This window comes from Schistocerca serialis, chromosome 4, assembly GCF_023864345.2.
Source record: "Schistocerca serialis cubense isolate TAMUIC-IGC-003099 chromosome 4, iqSchSeri2.2, whole genome shotgun sequence".
In the NCBI taxonomy this organism is placed as follows: domain Eukaryota; kingdom Metazoa; phylum Arthropoda; class Insecta; order Orthoptera; family Acrididae; genus Schistocerca; species Schistocerca serialis.
In genome coordinates this window covers 923,955,927-923,961,126 of record NC_064641.1, presented here as the reverse complement: position 1 = coordinate 923,961,126, position 5,200 = coordinate 923,955,927, and the positions used below count along the sequence as shown (strand labels likewise).

The following is a 5,200-nucleotide window of genomic DNA, read 5'->3' as shown; positions in this document are numbered from 1 at the left end:
TAAAGAAGGCACTCTTGAAAACTACATGTCTTTGTGCATACGATCCGACACACCAGCTGGTACTAGCAGCAGAAGCCTCCGATTATGGGGTCGGAGCAGTCCTTTCCCATGTGATCAATGGTCTGGAAACACCCATAGCGTTTGTCTCACAGTCTCTCACAACACAATTACAGCCAAACAGAGAAATAAGCTTTGGCTATAGTATTCGGAGTGAAAAAGTTCCACGAATACCTGTATGGACGACATTTTGTGTTGCAGACGGACCACAAGCCTCTGGTACCACTGTTCCAAACGTCTGCCGACATACCCACCAGAACGGCTCGCCGAATTCAGCGATGTGCCCTATTCCTGGCAGAGTTTAACTACGACGTACAGTACCGCTCATCAGCACGACACGTGAACGCGGACTTCATGACTCGGTTCCCGGCAGAGGATAATCCAGCATTTGACGCGGACGCCGGCCATCTGCTGCCAACTAGAAGGAACCACTGGCTCAGCTTCCGCTGGATGCAAAACTCATCGTCAAACGTACAGCTCAAGACAAAGTCCTATCTAAACTTCTCAGATTCATTAAGACCGGCTGGCCAGGCAAGAACTGCAACAGGTAAGGTGCATTGGGACATCGTTTTACACCAGTATGTCTGCTTTTTTCAGGGGTGCAGTGGGTGCCACCTTCCTCCTGTTGAATGATAACGCACGGCCCCACCGAGCTGCCATCGTGGAGGAGTACGTTGAAACAGAATATATCAGGCGAATGGAGTGGCCTGCCTGTTCTCCAGACCTAAACCCCATCGAGCATGTCTAGGATGCTCTCGGTCGACGTATCGCTGCACGTCTTGAAACCCCTACGACAGTTCAGGAGCTCCGACAGGCACTGGTCCAAGAATGGGCGGCTATACCCCAGCAGCTGGTCGACCACCTGATCCAGAGTAGGACAACACGTTGTGTGGCCTGTGTACTTGTGCATGGTGATCATATCCCATATTGATGTCGGGGTACATACGCAGGAAACAGTGGCGTTTTGTAGCACATGTGTTTCGGGACCGTTTTCTCAACTTATCACCAATACTGTGGACTTACAGATCTGTGTCGTATTTGTTCCCTATGTTCGTATGCTATTAGCACTTGTTTTGAGTACTGACACATTATGTGAAAACTGGAGAATGGTAGGTTTAGTATTTGAAACCGGTTCATAACTGAGAGGCTACGTGTGGCATGTGCCAGAAATGGTAGTTCATGTTGTTTGTTTCCTCTCCTGAAACCTTGAAGCTGGGTTGCGTTTTGTGACTTGAATGGCTCCGTATCTGCTTTTGTCACAGAGCTTATGCATTTGTAACACACGGATATTGGAAGCGGAGTTCTGTCAGATCTTTATCTTCGACGCGGTATGAGAGGTTCATCAGCTGCAGTTGTGACTAGACTCGACTTGGATGACAGTGATGAAATGCAGACTGCTGCCAAAGGATTTCTGTCTGAGGACTAAGAACTGCTACGTTAATAGTAGCTTACTGGACTATTTTCCAGAGAATATTGTGGCATTCATTGGGTGAGTGTTGTAAAAAACAGATTTTGGCAACCGAATACTGTGGTAGATTGCCAGTATCTGTGGGAACTACTATGTGAATGACACTCGTGGAGAGTAATCAGTGAAATTTAAACATGATATGTGGCGTGTTTCTACGGTCTCCTGCAACACCGCCAACCCTCAAAATGCCATCGCTATGCGGGTATCGCTCCAGCCCCGTAGGTGCACCAGCCAAAGTCAGCCGAATTTCGCCTGAGCTGCAAGAAGCAGGCTACTTCAGAGGTCACGTGTAAGAACAATAGAGGCCGCCCCATCTACGGACCTTTTGCTGCATCCGCCACGCCTTTCCTCCGCCAATTCGGGCACACACTGCTAGACCAGTAGCTATCTGGTAGATAGCCACCCACATGGGTACAGCTGTCCTCGCAGTTCCATCACCGCCAGCAGAGTAACGAGGTCGCCAGCACCACGCCACCAACTGGACTCGACGCAGCCCTTGCCACCAGCGACGACTGCGCATCATAACCTGCAGCTCCGGTTGGAACTCCTGGAACCACTCGTGAGATGCCTACCATTGATGTCTAAGAAGGTAGTCTGTCTCGTCTGCAGAGAACTTTCCAGAAGATGATGATGATGACGTTGGTTTGTGGGGCGCTTAACATAGTAGTCATCAGCGCCAGTACAAGTTCCCAATCTTTTCAGTTCCAGTCTCGGCACTTCCAGAATGATGATGAAACGATAAGGACAACAGAAACACCCAGTCCCCGGGCGGAGAAAATCCCTGACCCGCCCGGGAATCGAGCCAGGGACACTGTGATCCAGGGGCAGCGATGCTAACCACTAGACCGTGAGCTGTAAACTTTCCCGGAGATAATCTCACACAGAGGTTTACTTTTGTTGTTTTCCATGAACTTTAAATTGTCAAAGAAGTCATTCCTTCATTTTCAATAAGCACTTTTTTTGTATTTGTTTTGAGCTGCTAACCGATCGCAAAACTTATATTTGTGAACATAAAAATCAATTTATTGTCACAATCAGTTTGAGTATAATCAACTGACTTACTGTGGAAGTGTCCCAAGCTGGGACACTTTAATATGCTCCTGGACAACGGATTTACTGTAACAGTCGGTCTTAGGTGAAGGGTAGTGACTGAAGACACAGGCAGATATGCTTAAGTGATATTACTACAGACAGGGATAGCATCGATGTGCTATGACCATTGACGTCATCATCATGCTGGAAACACACATTTCGAGCGTATCCAAGATGGCGACCATATTATTTACAACAACACATGCCAAATTACAAATAAAATCCGGTCCACAACATTCACAAATCCTAATAAAACTAGTAAAACAAATGCGGGAAACAGGAGGCTTTGGGCGGGGAGAAATTAAAAATTCACTAATAAAAAGAACAACGATTAGTACGCAACATATGGAAAGACCACTCAAAACTGCCAAAAATTAAAACCTCACAACGCCATAAAAACTAGAACATTGCGTAAGTCGATCAAAGTAAATTAATTAGATCTATCTCTTGCTGTGATTTATGTTTCTTAATTAGATCATGGGAGGAGGAACGTGGATCAATGTTTATTAAAACTAGAACAGCACCTTTGAGCACCAGCACAGGATATCAATAAAGCCCTCCCCCCCCCCTTCTCCTCTGTACCAGGATACCAATAACGCTTCCCCCACAATAACAACAGCTCGTACCCCAAACACCAACAAACTTAAAATACTGAAAGGAACAGTAAACAAAAATCCCACACTTAAAATCAATAAAATATACATAAAAAACCAAAACTTATTACACTTAGACATTGGGGGAGTCAGTCTAGATGTAGGAGGGAGTTCATTCTTTTATTCTCTCTCTCTCTCTCTCTCTCTCTCCCTCCCACCCTGTCCCCCCCTCCCTCACTCTCACACTCCAACAAATACACATATATATAGACGCATTGTATTGTATGGAACTGGGGACCTAGAAACGACGGAGAGGCTCCGTCCCCGCCGCAGCCCTCAGTGGTACACAACCCCACAACAGGCTACAGAAGTCCACTCACCCCACCGCCGCCCCACACCGAACCCACGGATATTGTGCGGTTTGGCCCCTAGTGGAACCCCCCCCCCCCGGGAACGTCTCACACCAGACGAGTGTAATCCCAATGTTTACGTGGTAGAGTAATTGTGGTGCACGCGTACGTGGAGACAGTGTTTGCGCAGCGATCACCGATACAGTGTAACTGAATCGGAATAAGCGGAACCAGCCCACATTCTCCGAGGCAGATGGAAACCACCTTAAAAACCATCCACAGACTGGCCGGCACACCGGACCTCGATACTAATCTGCCGCGAGGATTCGTGCCAGGGACCGGCACGCCTTCCCGCCCAGAAAGCAGTGCATAGAGACGCATAAAACCACAAACAAACAAACAAAAATACACACAAACTACCTCACGCAACACCACAACCCCCTTCCCCAACAAACCACACCCCAATATCCATATGAAGAAACACTACACACCACATAAAAATAGCCCTCAGGTACACTTCCACTCCAACAGTACTCAAGACGATACAGCTGATTCGAAGTGGGCCTCTTCCCCCATCCTATAACAAATAAATTGGCTCACCCAGTATTCCTCAGTCGTATGTGTTCATGTCTATGTCGAATAATTCTTAAAATCAGTACCATGGTTACCTGTCAGCTGACAGCAGTCCCCTACATGAAGACAAATAATAGGAGAACCTTTTCAATATAATGCTCTATCAACACTACCGAAACCTGTTTTGTACGCCTCCTTACCACAAACGCACTGTGTACGCCTCTCCACCACCCGAAAAATCAAATCTGTTGAGCGATAATCCCCGGAACGACTGCCCCCACACAGCTCGGTGCAGCCAATGACGAGTAGCTGTGTCGGTGCGCACAGTGTAACTGCGGTTTTGTAGCGCTTCCTGTCTTGCCATTAGAGTACGAGTTCGTAATGCACACTGTGGTGAGTGAAAGGTTGGCTGGCAGTATTGTCATGATACATTGTGAATAAAGGTAAGTAGACGAGACCTGCGTAAATGTAGGGCGTAGGTAGTCACAAATGAGTGCAAATATGAAGCAAAACTTGTCTCTCATCACCTAGTTATATCCTCAGACATCTTAACGTCAGAGAGTGACGTTGCGAAAACAATGTGGAACGGTTCAAGATTTTGCGCCTCCGATAGGGGCCATGCTAATCTTCTGTGTATCCTTTGAATTTTAGTATACGTACTGCCGAAGCAAGTACATGCCAGGGACACTGAGAAGCTGCATCTGTCGTTATTATATCGCTTCAAACATGTCTCGACTCGGGTTTAGCTTTGCTGTGCCGTGACAAAGGGCACAAGATTTACCAAGCGCTAATCTGTCAATCAACTACTGTGAAATATGATTGTTAGTAAGTGGTTACGCAAAACATAGATAGTAGTGTAGCATACTCTCAGCATCCGCCCAGAGTAGCTGCAGTTTCACAGAGCTGCCAATGGGTGGCAGCACCAACGTTGGCATAGTGCTCACATCTGCACCTTAGTGTCATAGGCATGCCTACGAAACACACGTCTCCAGTATGCGAAATGAATGAATCTGTTTGTGGCTGGTGTCAGCATTACTGATGGCTCTGCAAAATTATGCACCAGTTTA

General features: G+C 46.9%; 1 pseudogene; it reads right to left on the bottom strand.

Annotated features, from left to right (window-relative positions):
- Positions 1-4,707: 4,707 nt before the first annotated feature.
- On the bottom strand, positions 4,708-4,808 carry LOC126476741 (U6 spliceosomal RNA; annotated as a pseudogene).
- Between the last annotated feature and the right edge of the window lie 392 nt (positions 4,809-5,200).